The 23,477-nt window shown below is 41.6% G+C and overlaps 1 protein-coding gene across 2 annotated transcripts in view; it reads right to left on the bottom strand.

The window, feature by feature from the left end:
- Nucleotides 1–1,974, bottom strand: part of sema4ab (sema domain, immunoglobulin domain (Ig), transmembrane domain (TM) and short cytoplasmic domain, (semaphorin) 4Ab) — an 80,217-nt gene extending 78,243 nt beyond the window's left edge. The window contains exon 1 of one of the 2 annotated variants that reach the window (XM_088620366.1): nucleotides 1,482–1,974. The gene's annotated coding sequence lies outside the window, so the exon portion shown is untranslated. The remainder of the gene's footprint in view (nucleotides 1–1,481) is intronic. The other variant, XM_088620365.1, reaches the window with a different exon arrangement.
- Nucleotides 1,975–23,477: the final 21,503 nt, after the last annotated feature.

Below are 23,477 nucleotides of genomic sequence, written 5' to 3'. Positions count from 1 at the left end.
TTGTTAAGGTTTGCTTTTCTTTTTTTACATTTCAGGCATAACAGCAGATCAATGGGCTCACATTTAAAGAGAATTATAGAATACCTTGGCTTCAGACCTAGTGGCTTTTATAATCCATTATTCTAATATTGTCTTTATCCGCAACTATTCTTATAATGACTGCATTTGACACCGTTTTTTCTCAGAACTATACTACTAAGCAAACAAAGATACAGTACAGTCAGATCAGTACAGCTATTCAAATATACCTGGAAGATACATTTACAGTAGTTTAGATGGCCTGTTTAATTATTTTGTAAGGGGTTAAAATGGAAAGAATAATTGGTAGTCAATGCTTGAAAAACCGATGCTTAAATTCAAAGTGTTGAAAATCACTGTTTAGGGCACAGAACAAATAAGGCACGGGTATAGAATTAACTGTGATAAGTTAATCAACTGTACTCTGCTATTCAGGTCAAAATCATTGGCATGAGGAAAGCTATAACAAATAAATAAACAATAGAATGAGCAGCATAATCAGATTACAGTCTTGCAAAACTTTAAGTTGCTTAACAGCTGGAAGTGGCGCTTATTTATTTGGACAACATAAGAAATATTGCTAGAATCTTGCTTTTATCTTCATAGATATTTTATCACAAACTTCTACAGACACCCGTTTGATACTTATTTGTACATCAAACCAAATAGGAAAAAGGTTTTTGTTGTTTTGCGTTGGAGTGAATGAATTCTGTGTAATTCACTCAGCGTTTAAAAGTGTCCCTGGAAAAGTCAAAGCTTATCCAATTTTCAGGTCTAACTGAAACTTTGCGTTGCCCATTTTTTCCCCAAAAATTCGAAAACACACAGACCCTCCCATCCAAGAATGTAATAATTCCAGACCAAATGCCAAACCAGGGAATTGCATAACTAAAAGAATCTTGTTTACAGAAAATAAAAGGACCCGATTTGTACAACCCCATTCAGAGCAAATGACACTTGGCAAAATCTTGTAAAACTACACTGGGCTGCAGCACGTGCACTTTTAACCCTACGAGTCCTTACTGCTCACCACAGAGAAAAACAAAAACATTATTGTACTTATAAATTCTAAACCTACCAGCACACATTTCGCAGAATTCCATGCCTTTAACGCCACTTTAAAAACATATACTCTAGATGACGTTGATGAATAATGTGATTCATAACAGCATTCCATTATATTTATCACGACGTATCAGTGTATACATACTCGGAACGAACCTCAAAACAATGTACGACGGTGTAAGAACTCCCTTTATCAGGTCTAATCGGCATCCCTTTAACTTTGCAATATCCCAGATGTATTTCTCCTTTGTATGTCACACAAAATCAACATACTGTACAAACCATTCACAACTTACTACACAACACGTTTCTTCTGTTGTCTTGAAATATAATGCGAGCACTCGACACAGCGTTACTTGCTGTAAGTGCTAAATCTGGGGAAAAAAACGTTATCTTACCCTATCTCGGTAGGCAGACCGACCTCACCTTTTACACTTCAGGAATCTTTACGCCTCGTTTCCCCGCTCCGCCGTCGAGTATTGAATTTAAACCGCACGGACTCCTCTCCTTTCCCCAGCCAGCAGCAATGGTTTAGATACAGGTACAGTACAGCACATATCGTCCTCCCCGTTCAGCCTTCCAGCCACAAACCATAAACCCAAGTCTGATGGCGGGGCGTCACCTAACTGTACATATAAACGATGTACAGTAGTACGGAACTGTCCAAGTAAAATAAAACAGCGGTAATAAGTTTTAAAAGCAGAGGATATGCACAGAAAGAAAGGGGACCGCAGCGCTGTTGTTCCCTCTTCTTCACTGACGTGGAGAGAGGCGGCTCCCCCAGCCCCCGGCTCTGTGTGCAACACAGATGTCTGTCGATTCAGCTGAATGACAGCGGGAGTCTTCCCTCTGAAACCTCACAAAGCATTGCTGCAAAGCACCAGACATGGTTTCTCCTTATCACGAAGGTGCCCCTTTAAACCTGAAGCACTTGCGGCTGCAAGAAGCTACTACTCAAGGTGTTAGCGCCGCTTATCGGTGAAGAATACAATAAAAATGTTTAATATCGAGTATTACAATGAATCGGGAGACTGTCCATTCTTCTGTTTTATGTGGAATATATGTTTTGTTTAATATATGGAAGCGAGTATGTCACTGTTGTTTGATGAAATAAAATGTTCATATGATGTATGCGAAATTCAAAGGGGTTAACAATGAAATAGGGGTTATTTATTTGTAAAGAAAAATTATCTGACAGAAAGTTAACGCAGCTGTGCTGCCTTGGACTGTGGGCATATGAATTTTAACATGGAGACACTATACTCCCCAGAGTTGAGGGACTGGATCTGCCTCACTGCTGAGAAACTGAACGCTTTTAAGACTTAGGCTTCAGAGACACTGGAGCACGACATGAACAACGTGCTGTTAATTAGAACTAAGTGGCAGCAAATGAGAAAGGTCGTGCAAATGTGAAATTTCACAACACTTAATATGTCCTGACTACTTAAATGTTTCATGGTCACCATACCACAGAAAAGATACTAAAAAATGACACAAATATAAAATCTCAATCTACAGTATAATCCTACTACAGATTGCATGCTGGGGACATAAGACAACATAATGGTATTAAATTCAGCACCATTCATGCTCACTGTATATTACAAAATAGAAAAGTACAATGGCAGTACAAGAAATAAATGAAAAAGTTAACTGAAACTCACTGCAAGCCAGAAAGCTACATAAAGTTACTATGGGGAATTATCATAAGATTTCTATTTTAGTTCAGCTGAACTGAAACTAAGTTCAGAAAACAAAAAAAACAGTGCCAGTGAAGACAAATAACAATACTTATTTTACAAACATTTCATATAATGCAATTTGCCAAAGATGGGGAATTATCTTATAGCCCCTTCTATTTATTACTAATGTACAATATTTTAACCAAAAATGGTTTGGATTGCCTTGATGTAGCTTGCCACGCACTTAAAATGTACACCTATCCTCTCATTGAAAGAGATTAGCTATTCCTACTGTTTAGCTCCTCAGTTTTGGGTGTTTCACTAAGTAGCATGTAAGCCAAAATTATACAATTTATACTGGTTTGGTAACAACAATACAGAAACATACTGAAATTAGTCTGTCCTGCTTGCTATGTTGAACTAGGTGAAGGTCACCCAAGATTAATGTGTTTTAAAATCTCTTACATAATAAAAATGTGTATACCATCTGGCATTTTTTTCCATAATTTTTATTCATTCTCAACAATGTTCACATACCATCCCTAATTAAAGAGCATTAAGATTAAGAGAGCAAAAAAAACACCATGAAAAAGGTGGCTTCTCAGAGCGCTTTACAGAATGACAAAAGGAACAGCAAAAATTAAAAATAAACAATAAAAAAGCACCATTTCAGTGAGAGGGGTGAGCCTGTTTAGTCGAGCAAAGCAAATGTGAATTCATTGGTCAAGCCTTGATACAATTCACAACAGAGTCTAACAGATTTTAAATTGTCAGGCATTTTCTTGACGGCCAAGGCCTTGCGTTGGATGTTGCACTTCATATCTGGAGCAACCTCTCTAATTCGTGCAACTACACCGCTGTCTCAGCTTGTCATCGCTCTGGCACTGTCTGTACAAACTCTGATGCAATTTATCCAGCAGATGCCATTCTCTTCGATAAATTCATTCAGAAGCTGAAATATGTGCTCTCCTGTAGTTCCTGTTGGTAGCGGCTTACAGAACAGAAAATCCTCATGGGACATGCCCTCAAACTCGTATAGAACGTAAATGTGCTAATTGGCCAAATCAACGACATTTATAGACTCATCTAATTGCAGTGAAAAGCATCTGCTCATCTTAACACGCTCTATCAGTGTACTTTTGACATCATCCGCCATATCAATAATTCTATGAGTGACTGTGTCTTTCGGAGGGGGCAGCAGGTCAAGCTGTTCAGCAGCTTTTTCTCCACATATAATACGGGTCAGCTCTTTTGCCAACAGTAAACAAAGTTCTTCACAAGTAGTGTGGGGCTTACCTGTCGGGCATCATGAGCCACTCATGAAGGGGGGAGGGGGTACTGTCACGCACCCTCCACAGCTAGAGGACGCTCCTACTCTATTCTGTCCCTAGTTTCCTGTGCTTTGCTTGTCTCTGTCTGGGGCTATATATTTCTGGGTCACGCTTTACTCCTCACTCAGTATTGAGATTTGGATGTCCTGAGACTGGCCTAGCACCAGGTCACCCTACGTCCGTGGCCTGAGGGCATAGGTTTCTATATGGCATTTCCCGAACAGCTGACCCCGGGTTAACCCCCGTCCCACTGCTACGCATAGGGTCTTTTTTCGCTCTCCTGCCATTCCATGGTTTGTCCCTTCCGACATCTGCGACACTGACCTTTCAGCAACAATTCTATCAACTCCACTGGCATATACTCTATATAGTTTAAACAAAGATCTTTTGATCTCGTTCAGAAACTCCTAAGTCTTTCATTGGAAAACATAATAAAAATATCCCTATACCAAAGTGACAATAATAGAAGGTGTTTTCCCAATCCAGTTGATTAAATGTACGTTGTTATTGTTATACATACATTATAACTTGTATCACAATTATAAAAGTAATAAATTATCCAGAAGGTGAAAATGTGATGTGGGGGGGAGTGTAACCATTTTAGAAGGCAGACCAAGAACAAAGAGTGTAAACAAATGAATCTCTTTCCCATATACAAGTACATTTACCTCATTTATCTTTGTCAAGTGAGTATGACAAAATGTTTTATTATCTCTGATAAACTTTTCTACATCACTATAAGGAGAAATATCCAAATATCAAGGGGTGCAGGCACAGGGCCTTTGCCAGAACAATTCGAACGGGTGGGTATTTGGTTTTAACCGGGGGGCCAGGTTTGCATGCCAGTTTGAGACACGTGACTCTAGAGATGATACTTACCTTTCAATGCTACAATATAGGAGGCAAAGTCAAATCTAGTTCAGCAAATACACCAGTATGATGAGAATAGGAAACATTTATTAAAAAATGTCAGCTTAGTACTCCTGTAACAACATCGATAAGAGTGGATATATAGTAACGATTTTTTCTAAGCTGGTCTGCATTAAGGAGAGCAGAAATGTCCTTGTCATTTTTATGTGCATTTCATGCTCCTTTCATACAGCCTTGCGGGTTCCTTTGAAGTGGAGTGTTAATGAAACCCTTTGTCTCTCTCTGCGGCGTGTTTCCAGTCATGGTACCCCCTGTAGGGGTTATGTGCATTTACTTGGACAATTATTAATTGTAGCAGTAAGTCACAAAATTATTCTTTGATGGCTATTAGAAAACCAACCTTGCAGGATAACTCAGCAACGCACACACATGGATACTAATACACAAGAATACATTTATTAATATATAAAATGTGCATATAAACATAACAGATCTTAAGACTGAGGGTTAGCAGAATACAAAAGGTATATATTCAATCACAAAGAGTTACAAACCAAGAAGGACATACTGTACATTCAGTATACCATTCATTTATACCGTTTGGTAAATTAACTTTGATTACAACTTCTACACTAGATACTCAAAAGCAAATACGTCACTCGTAGGAATTAAATTGATATCAACTGGGGTTGAGGTAACAATTGAATTTTCAAGCTGTTATGCAGAATGTTGAAGACTCATCCAATCTGTGTGGATTCAGATCTCCCACGGACACAAGGGGAACAGCGACAGGCTGTTGCTGCAACAAATTGGCATCCTCTGGCCCGGTGCCAGGCAGTGCTGGTCAGGCATAAGGTGTGGGAGAAGGAGGGAGAGATTCCTGCTGCGATGTGCTGGCAGTGGCTCTCTGAAGACCGACTAGTTAGTCCTGGCTTAACTAGCGAGAGTTTATCCACATGAAAAGTGGATGCAGATGCAAGCAAGTCACACTCTTTATACGGGAAGAAGACCGGTTTTATCCCAATGTAGCACTAGTCCTGAATACTGATATTCAGCTGTCGAAAGTTCCGACCGTAGTTCACTCGTTGATCAGGCGAGCGTTCGCGGTGGGTACCGGGAGTTCACGAGGCTTGCTGCTGGGCTAACCTTGGGTGGATCCTTTGGTTATGCGCGGGGAACCTCCGTTCTCGACTCTTAGAAAAAAGTAAAGTCCTGGCACTCGGACACACTGGTTGTCACGTGATTGTCTGAGATGAGTCTGAGAATGTCCTGGAGGAGCCACCTTCTGGGCCTTGTGCTGCCTGTTTTATCTGGAGGAACTACGGTCATTCATTGGTTAAAAAAGTTTTGCGGGCATTCGAGACCCACATGGGGTTACCCTGCCCTACCAGTTCCTGATTGGCTGATCGAGGTTGAGGATGAGTAACAATGATCTCTGACATTAGGGTTGTAAACAACCTGGGATGAGACTCTCCCAAAGAATCTCCCAGACAGTAAGGTGCCAGAGATGACTATTTATTAGGGTGGCTGGAGAATCTCAGTCTTGGGAGTTGTTCCTTATCAGGAAAGTCTATCAGCTAGAAAAACACCTTAAATCTGAACCGCATGGAATGGCCTCTCTCTCTGTGTCCAGAACCACTAAGATAAGGGAGAGAGAGACTCGCCAGGGAGCAGCAAACTTAATTCCTGTATTATTAATAAGCCTTGCCGCTACACCCCTAACTGTAAAAGTTGAGTCAGTTGCACGGGCACTGTTGAACTTCCTACAGGGACAGCAAAATGCTGCTTCGGATTTGACACTATACTAACTATTAGTTAAGACAGCAAAAATAACATGGCTGAAATTAGCATGAAAACAAGTTAAAGATTTATTCCATGCTGAAAAGAGAAGAAAAGAAACACAATGTTTCAGCTGTGAAGCCGCCTTCGGGTGTGAAGGGGATTTATAATGCAACACACAAGGCGGTTTTGTAGCCAGAAATGCCTCACACCCGAAGAAAGCCTCACAGCAAAACGTTGTGTTTCTTTTCTTCTCTTTCCAGCATGGAATAAATCTTTAACTTGTTCCTTTGCAGCCTACGCATGCTGACGCAGCTAACTACTTGAAATTAGTATGTTCACTTCTGCTGTTGTCGATGTCGAGCGCCCCGTCTGCTTCCCTCACTTCTGCTCCATTTTCTTTTTCCCCACTACTAGCCACCCGTTTGGTGGTGACCAAAGATTGTTCTTTGAACCATTTTCTTATATCCATTATTTAGACTACTGTTAGCCTAGCTTTCTGATTAATGAAATGAGATTAAGACACAGGGCCTAGCTACGTTTTTTCATTCATCATGAAAAAAATGAAAATTTAACTGAAATATAAGATTAGTTACATAAATATTTTTCAATATTAAAAAAAATAAACTAAAACATTTTTTCCACTTTATTAGAAAATTATTTTTGGGGGTGTGCGTTAGCCCACATGGAGGGGCACTGCCCCCTAACGCCCCCCTTTGGGCTGGCTGTGTGCAGGCATCTTCATAGTGATGAAGTGTAGCACTTACAAAAAAACAAAAAAAAAGTTCTAGTGGGGGGTGAAATTGTAATTGTTTTTGCTGAAAGAACATTAAGGTGCCATCCTTAAATAAATCCCCAATCATGTGTATACCTTTTTGATGCCATGTCTTAAAGATTCCCAAGCTCACACCTGAGGGGAAGTCCTGATTCATAATAATAGGAGTTAGCATTGATATAACGTTTTTCCTACCTAAATATTTAATAATCTGCCACCATACCTTGCAAGTATTGCAAACAATATGAGAAAACAATACATTTTATCTCTGTGTCTAGCATTGCTTTATCCCCTATGACTAGATTTCATAAATATATAGGTGAGCAGGCCCAGGTATCTATGCATGAGTTACCTTTAATGTAAGGATCAAACCAATCCCATACGCTGATAAACCTGGCAAACGCTCATTCTATGTCAGTGATGACCCTCCTGGTCAGCCATATGGAAAGCATTTGCAGAGGGTATACAAGCACAGACATTCACCTTAATTAAACTTATTCAGCACAAAAGGGAAAAAGGGAGATTATGCCAACATTTCAAGTCCTATTAGTCATTTAGAATTATTGGAGCAATGTTTACTTTCCACAATTCCCTAAGATTCGGTGAGACGTTTACCCCAAGGTAAATGAAACTGTCTATACCATTTAAACTGGAAATTCTGAAGGGACTCTCTATGTCATCGAAGCCACCTGGAGGCATGGCCTTTGATTTACTGTACAAAGCTTACAAAGCTCTCCTTTAATTACAAACTTCTCGAGGGCATCAAACAGATAAATCCAGAGGATCATACCAAATGTCTTTTTGACATCCATCAGGCCTGGGGCCTTACCAGTCTTAAGGTTGTTTATGACCTCAAGACCCTCCTCCTCTGTAACTGGTCTACGCAGATAGCTTTTCTGTTCTTCAGAGAAGGATTGGAGATTTATCCTTCCTTTTATTATTTGATCTAGGAATATCTTCCTTCTCACAGTAGTGGAGGTGTACTCAGATGTGTATACATTTCAGCAGAAAAGTATCATTATCCTCTTAATATCCTTAGGGTTATAGCAAAGATAAGTGTGATAAGGGAGTGTAACACCCTTCTTGTCTCTGAGAGTAAGTTTAGTATTAACCTCCATTCTCCCGCATGCCATCTGGGCAAGAGGCCGACCTGGTTCATTGCCCGACTCACAAAGTCTTTGTTTAGCAAAGAAGACAGAAGTTCAAGTAGTGAGCTGCGTCAGCATGCGTAGTCTGCAAAGGAACAAGTAAAGGTGTTATGATGCGTTCTGAAGAACCCTATGCAGGTAATGAATTAAATCAATTGAGCAAGGCAACGTCGATGTTGGTGAGGCAGGCTGAGTGTTGTATCAAGGTAGACAGAGAAGGCTTATCGTCAAATCCAAAAGGGGCTAGGCAAGGTTGGTGTTGGTGAGGCAGGCTGAGAGATCCAGAAGGCTGAGACAAAAGAATATTTTTAGAAAGGTTTTTGAAACAGTGGAAGAGCAAGGAAAACAGCAGGCTGTTTAATTCCAAGTGGTGAAGTGTGGTTTGAGGAAAGTATAAATAGCAGGTGCGGTGAAAGGCGACAGGCATGATAGGATGATTATTTAGTCAGGTGTCTAATTATCAGAGGTCATGAGAATGTGCCGACATTTAAGAAGGTTAAGTGATTGATTATGAGGGATCATGACAAAAGGTTTATTCCATGCTAAAAAGAGAAGGAAAGAAACACAACATTTCAGCTGTGGAGCCTTCTTTGAAAGTTCCTTCGAAGAAAGCTCCACAGCCAAAATGTTGTGCTTCTTTTCTCCTTTTTTCAGCATGGAAGAAACCTTTATCCTTTCCTAGTAAGGAACTGGTCTAAAACAACACAAACAGCATCTAATTGTTTTAAAAGAGTTATAGTAGGTGAAAGTTTAAATTACGTCTCTAGGTTTTGAATCATTTTCTCTAGATCCAGTCGTCTCCTAATTGTGTCATGAACTGCATTCCTACAAGCACCTCTCACCGCCAACACCCGCACACTAATTAATCAATTGTCATTCCTCACACTCTTCCCTATTTATACCCTCTCACTCCACTCAGTCCCCGCTCACTATTGAGAGTTACTCTTCGGCTTTCTCTGGTGCGCGTTAAAACTCTTGACCTGATTTTTGGATACACAATGATGTTTCCTCCTGTTTCAACTTCGCCTCGCTTCTTGTTTTGGATTTGGATACACTCAACCTGAATCTTTTGGCTACCCGACCTAGTTCTTTTGTTTTGACTATGACTTTTTCCTTTTGCCTTTGGGATTTGGATGCCAATCGGTTGCAATAACCTTCAGTTTCAGCGCCGCATAGAGTCCAACCTGGTTCTCCTAATGCCTTCTATGACAGATTGCTATCTTTTTCAATGCAGAGGTGTGAGAAATGAGAGCTCCCCTCAAATAAGCCTTTGCTGTTTCCCACAAAGTTGATGGACTTAGTTTTGGTGTTTTATTTATCGATATAAACAATTCCCACTGTTAGTAATGTAGTCCACAAATAGTGCACAACTCATTACTGACCTTGTAATTTTAGCTAGGACTCTTCTCCCAGCACAGGTTCATCAGGCTCCCAAGAACTAATAGCGCACCCACTGACCAGCACAACACACTAAATCAAATAATGGCTGTTTTTATTCTTCCGGCATTATCTACACAAAGACAAATGAACACCATCATCCACAGTAACCAAAACAAAAGTCACAAAAAAATAATCCAATAGCACCACTCTGCCAAATCAGCTTTGTTTGTCCTGGTATACTTCCTTCTGCTGCAGTCAAGAAAGAAATGAGACTATTCATAGTCCTTCGAATACCTATATCATCCTCGATCACGACCAATTGAAAGAGGTGAACTATCTTCCATACTCCCCTTACCCTGCAGTCTGTAACAAATATAGGGTAAGGGGAAGAAGACACCTTTCTAGCACCTACTGGCACATGACATTCTGGCCAGAATGCCAGGACTTGAATGAAGGACAGGAATGTCTGGGTGATCATGGAGCATAAAACAAATGGTGGCTATGTGAGAAACTGACTGTACGCATCTGCATCAGACCAGGTGTTGCAGTGCACTGAACTTCATTTCTTTGTCCTTTGTCTTTCCTCTTTGCTTCTATGTTCCAGATCTGGTTCCAGCCTGTTTGCACACACAATCTAAGGTGTCATCTCTGACTGCAGTAATTAATGGGTGACTAGGCAAACAGTGTGTTGTTTAATCAGTAGTGATTGGTTACTGCTGTACTATTTGTGCTCCTTGATTTGGGAGGTAAACACCACACAAAAGATAAAAAACACACACACCACATCCTGACAAAACACTGCATATTATACTCCACTTACAGAAAACACAGACCCCAAGTCGCTGCCCTACACCCATTTATGTCATTATGTAAGTCAGGTCAACGATTGACAAGCCTTCTTACTGTACCTCTGCTCCATTTCACTACATTGAATCATGTCAAGTCACCTTTTTACCCCAAACCACCGCTAAAAATTAACCTTCACTAAGAAACTCAACCAATTCAATCAGGTAAAGGTCATTTACCTACTGTAGTGTAGTGTACTTAACTAGATAGATAGATACTTTATCTATCCCGTGAGGGAAATTGCAGTGCAACAGCAGCTTAACACAGACAACACAGCCACAGTGTAACGAATTATATAATAATAGTACAATACATACAATACAATACAAGAGTTACTCACAGTCCGGACACACAAAGATCAAACTAGAACAGAACAGTACACAGAAAAAATCGTATCACACATATGAATATAAATATAGATGTAAATATAGATAAAGATATAAATATAGATATAAATGTATTGCACAGGTCCCTGGCATATATTGCACAAAAAAAGTTGTAAACAGGAAAAGAAAAAGAAAGAGAACAGATGTAGCAGTAGATGTGTAGATGCGTTCAGTCCAGAAACAGAAACAGGTCACTGGTCTACATCCAGTGCCTCTGCCCAGACGCAAGGTGGATGCGTTGTACAGTCTTATGGCAGACGGCAAGAATGACCTCCTGTAGCGCTTCCTGTCGCACCGTGGATGAATCAGTCTATTGCTGAACATGCTCTTCATTTCTGCAAGCCTGTCATAGAGGGGATGGGAGATGTTGTCCATGATGGCCTCTAGTTTGGACACCATTCTCCTCTCAGCCACTACCTCCAAGGGGTCCAGGTCAGACCCAATGACAGAGCTTGCTCTCCTGATGAGCTTGTTCAGCCTTTTAGAATCCACTGCTCTAATCCCAGGGCCCCAGCATACCACTGGGTAGAAAATGGCGCTCGCTACCACCGACTGATAGAACATATGAAGTATCTTACTACATACATTGAAGGACCTGAGCCTCCTCAATAAGTAAAGTCGGCTCTGTCCCTTCTTATAGATGGCCTCGATGTTCTTAGACCATTCCAGTCTATCGTCGATGTGCACTCCCAGGTACTTGTACAAGTCCACCATCTCCACGCCACTCCCATGGATGTAGACAGGAGTAGGTTTGACCTTTTTCCTCCTGAAATCTACCACCAGTTCCTTTGTCTTTGTTACATTCAGTTCCAAGTGGTTCACCCCACACCACTCCACAAAGCTGCTGACCAGTCCTCTGTACTCCTCCTCCTGCTCACCCTTGATACATCCCACAATTGCAGAGTCATCTGAGAACTTCTGCAGGTGGCATGACTTTGAGTTGTACTTAAAGTCCGAAGTATAGAGGGTGAAGAGGAATGGAGAAAGACCTGACCCTTGAGGTGCCCCTGTGTTACTCACTACCTGTTCAGACACACAGTTCTGAAGTCTCACAGACTGTGGTCTGCCTGTCAGGTAGTCAGTGATCCACGAGGTCATGGAGGCATCGACTTGCATCTCCTCCAGCTTCCTCCTTAGAAGTAAGGGCTGGATGGTATTGAAGGCAATGGAGAAGTCGAAAAACATGATCCTTACAGTGTTGCCAGCCCTGTCCAGGTGTGAGTAGGCCCTTTGCAGCATGTAGATGATCGCATCCTCCACACCAACACTGGGCTGGTAGGCAAACTGTAGGGTGTCCAGTGATGAGCTGACCAGGGGTCTCAGGTGGGATACGACCAGCCTCTCCAGTGTCTTCATGACGTGAGAAGTCAGTGCAACTGGTCTGTAGTCGTTGAGGACAGAGGAGCGCCCTTTCTTCGGTACCGGGACCAGGCATGATGTCTTCCAGAGGACCGGGACTCTCTCCAAGCGCAGGCTCAGGTTGAACAGTCGCTGGAGCACTCCGCTACGCTGATCAGCACAGGCCCTCAGAACTCTGGGACAGATGTTATCTGGTCCTGTGGCCTTACCCTGGTGTAGCCTCTTCAACTCCTTCTCCACCTGGTCAGCCGTGATGGTCAGCCTGGCCTGGGGTATGGTGCTCATAGTACTTTCAGTGCTGCAGGTGTTAATGGCGGAGGTGTTGGAGAGTGGCAGCTGTGGGGGATGTGTGGGTGAGTAGCTGTCGGGGGTTGTAGCTGTAGGCGGCCATGTTTGTGGGGGGATGGAGGAGGTGTTGGGCAGTCGCAGCTGTGAAGGGTTAGGGAGCGTGTGGCTGTGGGGGGATGGGTGTTGAGCCACAGAGGACCCAGAATCAAACCTATATTGCATTCCTATAAATCAAACTATATTGCATTCCTTAGTATCAAAGTTTAACCGATTTACCACCACAGACACTGATAACAAAATGCTATGTAAGTCTCTTCATTAAAGTATCATTTTCATTAAAAACAAAAAAAAACAATCCAATAATGTCACACAGTAGAAAGAATGGTTGTTGGGCGCCTAGTGACTGGGACTGTCTGGATGTGAGCATAACCAAGTGTACAGGGCAAGTTTGTTCCGAAACTCTCAGCAGGACGTGCAGGTCCTCTGGGTAGTGTGAAAACCCGTAAGGCTGCAGGGCCTGATGGGATACCACCCCATGTCCTTAGGACATGTGCATCCCAGTTGACCACAGTGTTTACGGACATCTTTAACCCCTCCCTGTCACAGTCCATTGTCCCCACCTGCTTACAAAAAACACTATTGTTCCACTCCCCGAAAAGGCAAAAGTGACGTGCCTGAATGATTACCACCCAGTTGCATTAACATCTGTGGTGATGAAATGCCTGGAAAAGCTGGTGTTGTCACATATCAACTCCTCCATCACAGAGTCCCTGGACCCCTTGCAGTTTGCCTAACAGAACAACAGATCAGTTGATGGTGCTGTCTCCCTGGCTCTACATACAGTCTTGGAACACCTGGACACTAAGAACTCATATGTGAGAATGCTGTTTGTGGACTGCAGTTCAACATTCAATTCCATCATACCCAGCCAACTGGTGACAAAGCTCAGGGGATTAGAACTTTGCAACTCTGTCTGCAACTACCTGCTGGACTTCCTAATCGAGAGACCACAGGTGGTGTGGATAGGTAATAAAACATCAACACCACTCAACCTGAGCACTGGAACTCCACAAGGCTGCTGTCCAAGTCCAAGGTTGTACTCCCTATTCACTCACGACTGCACAGCAAGACACAGCAACAACCGCATCATTAAATTTGAGGATGACGCCACTATAATAGGTGTAGGCATCCTCTCACGAGGCACCAGTAAATCTAGGGGTTTGTGCTTAACTGGGACAATTATTAATTGTCGCAGTAAGTCACAAAATGATGCTTCTGATGGCTATTAGAATCCAACCTTGCGGGATAACTCAAACAACACACACACGGATACTAATACACGAGAACACATTTATTAATACATAAAAGGTGCATATCGTTAGGGTTAGCAGAATACCAAAGGCATATATTCAATCACAAAGAGTTACAAATACCAAGAGGGACATATGTTCGGTATATCATTCATTTAGACCATTTCGTAAATGAACTTGGTTTACAACTTCTACACATTATATACTCAAAAGCAAGTACATCACTCATAGGAATTAAATTGATATCAACTCAGATTGAGGTAACAATTGAATTCTTGAGCTGTAATGCAGAATGTTGAATACTCATCCAATCTGTGTGGATTCAGATCTCCCGCAGGCACAAAGTAGCAAAGGCAGGCTTGTTGCTGTCCAATCGGTGCTCTCTGGCTCTGTGCCAGGCAGTACTGTTGCAGCGTGCGACGTGCTGGGAGAGATTCCTGCTGCGATGTGCTGCTGATGCTCTCTGAAGACTGGCTAATTAGTGTTGGCTGAAACTAGCAAAGTTTGTGCACAAGAGAAAAGTGACTGCGGGTCCAAGCAGGTCACACTCTTTAGACAGGAAGAAAAACGGTTCATTCCTGATGAAGCGCTAGTTCTGAATACTTAGATTCAGCTGTCCACAGTTCCAACCGTAGTTCACTTGTTGATCAGGTGAGCTTTCACGGTGGGTTCACGAGGGCTAAGCTCGGGTGGATCCTTTGGTTACGAGCTGGCAAACTCCGTTCTTGACTCTGTAAGAGGACCCGGGGAAGGGTCATCTCTAACCGGTATTTCAGGAACGAAACACTGAAAATACTAAATATGGACCTTAGCAAGATGGCGGCCAAAAGGAATCAGCTGACCAGGAAATGGAAAGGGTCTATCCTGAGAAACAACGAGACACAGCTGAGCCACATCAGGAGCCGAAATATAAGTGCCCCGGAGGCAGTGAACAGGGCGGAAGCCGGTAAGGTGAATGCGTTTTGGAGGAAAAGAGTGGAAAGAGGTGCATGATTAAGGAATAATGGACTACTGCAAGGAGAAAGGTTTATGGTTTTGGATTACGGACACTGGTTAAGGATACAACGCGGATTGGCTTTATTACGAACTTGTGGAACTCGGAACGGATCAGGACTAAGGGAACGGATTACGGACTGTATTAGGAAGGCAGTTATTGAAAGAAACGCCACGGATCTGAGGACAGAAAAGTGTGGTGTAAGTACTACCTTCGTTTACATAAACTATCCCCCGGAGACACCACAACTCTTAGAACAAAGGAAAGTGTTACGCCCTCTGCAGCCAGAGGGTGCTCCTTCTCTGTTCTGTCCCTAGTTTCCAGTCTGCTGTCCTTCCTGTCCCTCTCTTTCCCTTGGGCTATATATTTCCGGGTCTTGCACTCTGTCCTTGCTCAGCATTGACGTTCGGATGTCCTGAGACCCGCCTAGCACCAGGGCACCCCACGTCCGCTCCCTGAGGGCATAGGTTTCTATACGGCATTCCTGAACTCTTTGCACAATGAGCCCGGGCCTTTTTCCCGTCTCGCCGCTACGCATATGGGTCTTTTTCCGCTCTCCTGCTCTCCACGGTTAGTCCCTTTGGACGTCCGTGACAGAAAGTCCTCTGAGTCTGAGAATTGTCCAGGAGGCGCGCTGGGGAACCCTGTGTTGCCTGTTTTACCTGGAGGGACTACGATCGTTCATTGGTTGAAAGTTTCATGGGCATCAGAGAACCACGTAGTGTTAACCTGCCCTACCAGTTCCTGATTGGCTGAGGATGAGTAACAATGCACTCTGACCTTAGAGTTGTAAACAACTTTTAAGAAGACTCTCCCAGAATCTCCCAGACTTTGAGGTGCCAGAGATGACCATTTCTTAGGGTGGTTGATGCGTCTCAGCCTTGGGAGTTGTTCCTTATCAGGACACTCTATCAGCTAGAAAAACACCTTAATTGTGAACCAAATGGAATGGCCTCTCTGTATCAAGCACCACTGAGATGAAGGAGAGAGGGACTGGCAAGGGAGCAGAAAACTTAATTCCTGTACTTTAATAAGCCTCGCTGCTACATAGGCCTGATCAGCAATGATGACGAGTCCACTTACAGGGATGAAGTCGTACAGCTGCTTAGGTGGTGTCATAGCAATAACCTGGACATAAATGTAAATAAAACGAAAGAGCTGGACTTTTGGAGACACAGGCCACACACTCACAGCCCACTCAGTATTGATGGAACAAAAGTGGAAACAGTCACCAGCTTTAGGTTTTTGGGAATTTACATTTCTAATGATCTAACCAGGACTGTGAACACTGACTCTATCTTGAAGAAGTCTCAGCAGCACCTTTATTTCTTGAGGTGCCTCAAACGATGGGGGATGCCATTACCTGTGTTGGTGAACTTCTACTGCTGCACCATCAAGAGCATCCTCACCAACGGGATCACCGTGTGGTCCGGCAACACCGAGAAAGAAAGAAAGGCACTGCAGAGAATGGTGAATGTGGCCCAGAAGATCATCGGCTGTGGTCTCACAGAGGTTAAACAGCTTTATGAGGACTGCTGCTGTGGTAGAATTTTGGCCATCACAGAGGACAGTCACCACCCTGGGCATGAGCTCTTCACCCCACTGCCCTCAGCCAAGAGATACAAAAGCATACGGACACTTACCACTAGATTCTTCAATAGCTTCTATCCACAAGCAGTGCAATTGGCGAACACATTTAGCCATGCCCCTCAGACCACACCTACACCATCTACCTCATTGTGATTTCTTATTTTTTGCACATCTCCAGTCATTGTTTACATGTCTGCATTGTTTACATTCAATCTGTTTACTTGTACATTGCCTACTGTTTGTTTGTATATTGTCTTGATGCACTGTCTGCACTTTGTGTTTTTACACTTGTTTTAACAATCGAGAGACTTTCTGTAAGACTTCTATTGTACCGGTACATATGGCAATAAAGTTCAAGTTCAAGTTCAAGCCTTCGAGTACCTATTCATGTTACACCGCGGAAAACCAGGAACTGAGGCAGACAGGTTTCGCAGACGTCTGCTCTTTATTGTGCGTAACTCGTAACTGACAGAATGGTAAAAACCTGCCAAGGCAGCCAAGTGTCATAAAGCCGTAACCCCCAAACTCAAAGCGCAACAGCGCCGTAAACCCCAAACGGACGCTGTGTGCGACATAAGAATTCCTTGTCTTGGAATTATGCCCCAGGACAAAACTATTATATTTTACCTGTACTTTTAAATGCTGGGGCAAAGCTCATGGAACTCTAGTAGAGAATTCAGCAAACGAATGACAAGGGAATGTACTTTGCGTCGTGAATCCTTTTTCTTGAAGATAAAACTATTATATTTCTATATATATATAAAGTCCACTTTACCCATCAGGAAAAAAAAAAGTTGTTTTGGGGCAGTGATACTAAGTGTGATTTGTTAGCATTTTGACATCCAAGTATTGCAAGTATAGAAAAAAGTATACATTTGACAAGAAGTGTTATTTTTTTAAATACTAAAATCTGTTTTTGTAGCGTTCCGTTGTTCCGGTGTACCGCCGTTCCGGGTTTTAGCCGGTTCCCTCTCGGTGTCTTAGCTCAATACGACAGTATCAGCATACCAAAACATTTGGTTATGATTTTTAAATAACGGTTTCCGTTTTTTCTTTGTAGCACATTGTGCTATTTCAGTATTGACAGTCTCAGTTATTTTGCTGATGAAACAGCTACACGGCGTGATCACAGTCATAGGTACATTATCTGTTTTCTTTCTCTTTTCCCTGCAGAATTCTCTGGGTGTAGCTAGGTCAGGGGCGCAGAGGGAAAGTAAAGCCGATTTTAAGCTTTTGGACGATTGACCTCGATAGGTCTTGCAGTCGGGATAAAGATATTAGTGTAGCTTTCGGACTGTTAACCCTGTATAGTAGCACTTCACTGTAGGCAGCCTCTCTGCAGTGCGCACGGCTTTCCAAGTCACACTTGGAATTTTTGGTAATCTATCAGAAAGTAATTTATTTTTTGAAAGAATTTTATCGAGATAACAATATGAAAATGAATGTTTAGTGCTATTTTGAAGTTTTCTGTTGCTCAAATGAGTGAGAGAACAGGACAGAGCACATCGTTTTTTCAAGTGTATTTAATATTTAAGAAATCTGACAGAATTATTAGAACTTAAAAGCAGGTGCCTGCATTACAATTACAGTATGTCCTATATCGAGTAATGTAAAAAGAAAAATAAAGGCATGGCATTTTGCGATACCCTAAAAACGTTAGTAATCAAAATAACACTACAGAATCAATCTAAACAATTGAAATAATGAGAATTTGGAAAACAGTATTTGAACTTGGAGTTTTTTTTAAACGGTGCAAACTTGTCCCCCAGGTAATCACACAAAGACTACAGGAACTTCTTTCGATTTCCAAATAGCAGCATTTGTAAAGTACAAACTGAGAACAATCACAATGAGTCTTTAAACTAGCTTAAAAGGGCTATTTCCTTCCATTTCCAGAAAGAAATTAAGTAGGTGTAACATTTCTATCCTAAAATAGAATGCAACAAAACAGCAAAGTAAAAAGCAAGTGTTTATTTACATAAAGATTTACCAGCCATAGTAGCTCAGACGGCAAGGGCGTCTAGCTCCTGACCGAAAAGTCCCGGCTTCCATCCCAGGTAGGGGCAAGTGATGTTCCTTCCAGACAGCTAACAGGACCACTCAGCCTGCTTTCCAAATGAGTACCGGGAGTAATAAACTAGCCGGATTACAGCAATGCGTAAAGCTCTTAGGGGGGGAAGTTCAGAATGTGTGAAAAGTGCTAACTTTTTGGAAAGGTAACACTATGGCAACTAACGCTGTACCGTCTTCCTTTTTAATGTTTGTTAGCTGTCCTGCTTAACCACAAGAGGGCGCACAAGTTTGTAGATGATCAACTAAATGTATTAAAAATCTCTCGTTTTGATAACAATTATGTTTTTAAATCTTTGGGAAATATCAGACTTTAAAGCGCTTTTTCAGACACCATATTCTCTTAGTGACACCCCAGTTTAATCAAAGTTTTTTCTGCCTGTTTCAGAAAAGACTTTAAAACTTGTTCAATATATTGGATTATGGTAATTAACTTTACTTAAACTGCCAATGCAAGAGGGGGGGATGATAATGATCATTATGTTTTGGGTTCAAATAGGGATATCATTGCTGCAATCTTCTATTTATAACTAGCAGAACTTTACTTAAGAAAAATAAAGAATGCAAGGAACAGTTTATTCAATAGGTAATTGAAATTGGTCAAAAATATGTACAAATTGAGTTATCTTGCTTTGTATTCTGAGACTCACAAAAAATCGCTTTATCACCCTGACTTCACAAATACCATGGCTAAGGATCTGCGCCTGTGGCTGGAAGGTTGCCAGTTCAAATCCCACCCCAACTGCTCCAGGGGTGCCATACAATGGTGGACCCTGCGCTCTGACCCCAGGCTCTCTTCCTGTCTGTGTGTCTCATGGAGAGCAAGCTGGGGTATGTGAAAACATAATTCCTAATGCAAGAAATTGTAAAGAGTTAATAAAGTGATGAAGTTGACTGGACACAAGTAATGGGGTGGTTTAACCTGTTGAATAGAAAATAAAAGGAATCAAAACCCTCCACTTATTAAGGAAGACATACCTTCATTCTATCAGCATTTAAGAGGCAGGACTCCTAATCTAGACAAGAAACTGCTTTGTTAGTAATTTGATTTGATGTGAGGCTTTCAGAATTGTAGAGGAAACTGGTTATGTTGTAATTCTAAACTAGTTTCAGATAACAGAACTCAAGGATCCTGAGATAGCAGCAGCAGTTGAAAGGAAAGCTTGCACAGTTGGAGAGGGTTAATTGGAAAAGATGGGGTATTGGAGATCAGAGCAGAGTGTAAAGTGTACACATCTGTAAGGTTGCACAGTACCCTGTACCCTGTACCCTGTACCCTGTACCCTGTACCCTGTACCATGCAAAGCACAGTACCCTGCTGCAGCTGATGCTCATTGGAGGGCTCCTTATGTACAGTACAGGTTGAGTCAGAGACTTATGAAAGTTAACATCAGAGAGAGTAAGATCATATCAGAGCTTATTCAGTGCTCTGACATTGATTTAAGTGTGAAGTGCTAAGGTTCACAGTACGCTTACCTGACAAATGCCTTCTTTTCCCCTAGATTTGCAAGAACTGAATCACTGAATTAGCAGGGCCATTTGCAATTATACAGATTCAGTCATACAGCATGCCTGAGGGTTTTTGTCTGTGTCTTTAGGATGTTTGGCCTCTGAAATGCCTTACTAGAAAAGTTGTAAGTAGTGTAACTGTAATGTTGCGCGTTCTTTAGTATGTAAACATATGTACATATGTAAATAAATATTTTTTTGATCCAAGTTACCTGAATTATTATTCATTTCACCAGAGCTGTGCCAGAGAACAACGAAATGAGGTGCCTCTGATTATACCAGCTGCTTGGATATATTCTCAGGGAAATATTTACAGGTTGGGGGTTATGATTATTTTCATTATTGATTTATCTGCTTGGTTATTTCTGATTTTCTCTATTTTCATAACTCCCTTTTTTGTAACAATATGATTAGGATAAGGGAAAGGAGAAGGCCCACAAAGCCCATTGGTAAGTTAATCAACTCAGGGCATTGCCATTGATGACAAGAGATGGCTCTAGCAGTATAATGCATCCATTACTGACTGAAGTGCAGACACTGTGTGTTCCCACAGCATGAAATTTGATTGATATGGGTCAAGAACCTTAGACTGTGAGTGAAACTGCAAGTTGTTTGAATGAAGCTTAAATATTCAAGAGGTTTGGACAGGAGTTGAAGAAGAGTCAGATCTCTAGTTCTGAGAGTCACGGTAACTGAATGATGTTTTCTTAAGGAAGGATGTGACACTTGCCTGCTTGAAAGATATGGAGAAAGTCCCATAAGATATGGAGGCATTAAGATGTAGAGAGCAAATAAGAATAGGTCAGAAATATATTGAAGCGGAGTAGTGGGGACAGGATCAAGAGGACAGGTAGTAGGGGTGTGAGAGAATAAGTTCTGAGATATTAGCCTTAGAGAGCGGAGGAGGAGAGGACTGCCTTGGTGGCAATTTGCCAGTTTTAGAGCAGTCTGTAAAATCAGTTGTGGATGGTGACTACATTCTCATTAAAGAATGCTGCAAAGTCATCTGCGGTGAGAGAAGAGGGTGAAGGTGGAGTCATTGAAAGTAGCTTTTTCTATTTTGAAGATGTTCACACCTGAAAAAAGTATGAACATCCCAAACATTGTGTTTTTTCTTTGTTCTTTTCAACTTGGAAATAACCTTTACTTCTTAGTTTATACTTTAGACTGGTAGAATTGTATTTGGTAGAGGAGGAGGTTAACCTATATTTTTTTAAATTGTGAGGGCAGTAGAATCTTTTGATTTATACAAGGTCCTCTCAGCTGTACACAGCTTAGCCCTACCTGTGCATAGTGTGGATTTTGTCCCAGGTCAGAGTGTGTGGGTAAGGTACAATAGATGTTCAAGGAGAGAGCCACTGATTTCACATAGTTGCTGGGAGAGATGTATGTTTCAGTGAGAATTAGGAAATACAGAGAGAGATGGTGAAACCTTGGTATAAAGCCTGGTAAAGTCAACCTTCCTGACTAGCATTTCCATAGACTTGCACAGAAAGGATGAGAAAAGCATGGGAAGAGATAAGGTGTTGGACAAGGTTAGATGGGTTACAAAAATTGGAATGATTGGAAGAACTGTAAGAAAATTTGGAGTAGTGGGTAAAATACTTCATGGAGGAAACACATGATGAGCATGATGTTCAGTAAAAGGCTAGGGCTGTAGGAGTTAGAATACTATTTTAGTAGTATGAGATTTTGGGAACTTGAGTTTTCTTTCTCCTTTTAAAGAAATAACAACTTTAAACGTCTTTTCAGAGTCTGGTTGACTATATTGTTTATATTGCTTATATGTCTGTTACTTCACTATTTGTCTGACCTTTCATCTTGTGACATTACAATACATAAAACATCAGTCCCCCACAAATTAAATCAACCCAATTAAAGGGATAATTTAGAGTCAGCTGATTGAATACAGCCAGGCTTGATTACAGCCAGCCCTGCTCAATATAAATCTCACTTATTTTGACCCTTACCATCAGAGTCAAGTTGCCAGCACAAAGATTCAACAAGCACATTATGCCACGATCAAAGGAAATTCCTGAAGAGATCAGAAAAGAGTTGTTGATATCTATCAGTGTGGAAAGTGTTACAAAGCCATTTCTAAGACTCTGGGCCGGCACCGAACCACAGTGAAAGCCATAATCTCCAAATCGAGAATACTTAGAACAGTAGTAAATCTTCCCAGGAGTGGCCGGCTTGCCAAAATTTCTCCAAAGGCGCAGTGTAAAATCATCCAGGAAGTCACAAAGGATCCTAAAAAAACATCCAAAGAACTACAGGCTTCTCTTGTCTCAGCTAAGGTTAGTGTTCATGATTCCACAGCCAGAAGAGACTGGGCAAAAATGGACTTCATGGGAGAGTGGCAAGGCAGAAACCACTGCTAACCAAGAAGAATATAAATTCTTGTCTCTCATTTGCCATGAAGCACCGGGATGATCTCCAATCCTTTTGGGAGAATTTTGTTCATGCTCAAAGACCTACCAATGTGTCTGAATTACAGCAGTTCTGCGAGGAAGAGTTGGCTAAAATGCCTCCACAGTGATGTGAAAGAATTATAGGAAGCATTTGGTTGTAGTTATTGCAGCTAAAGGTGGCACAACCAGTTATTAAGAGCAATTACTTTTTCACACAGGGGATATGGGTGTTGGATAACTTTGTTTATCAAATAAATGTAATAATAATAGAAAAGTGTTACTTTTTAACTCAGGTTTCCTTTATCTACAAAATATGCAATAATAGAGGAAAGGAGGCAAATACTTTTTCAGGGCACTGTAAGTTGTGGGTAAATTCTTGTAAATGAGCAGTCTAGAAACACACCGTATAAGATCACAATTAGACCACAGAGAAAAGAGAGGAGAGAGAGGAAAAGAAGAAGGAAGGAAGGTCAGACTGTTTTTGGGGAACTTGGGTTTCCTGCGTAAACCTGCGTAAACTTTAACTGCGTTAAAGTTAAAGAGTTTTCTGCTTGTGGGTGCATTTTAAGAATAGGAAGATAGGCTCCCATCTATTTTGTGGCATTTAACTGCAGGTTGAATTGCATTTGTTTTAGAAGGAAACTTATCTCTTCTTTGGCCTCTATA

Source organism: Lepisosteus platostomus, chromosome 26 (assembly GCF_059453375.1).
Source record: "Lepisosteus platostomus isolate fLepPlt1 chromosome 26, fLepPlt1.hap1, whole genome shotgun sequence".
Taxonomy (NCBI): Eukaryota; Metazoa; Chordata; class Actinopteri; order Semionotiformes; family Lepisosteidae; genus Lepisosteus; species Lepisosteus platostomus.
The sequence above is the reverse complement of the archived record's forward strand: the minus strand, read 5'-3'. Positions and strand labels throughout refer to the sequence as shown.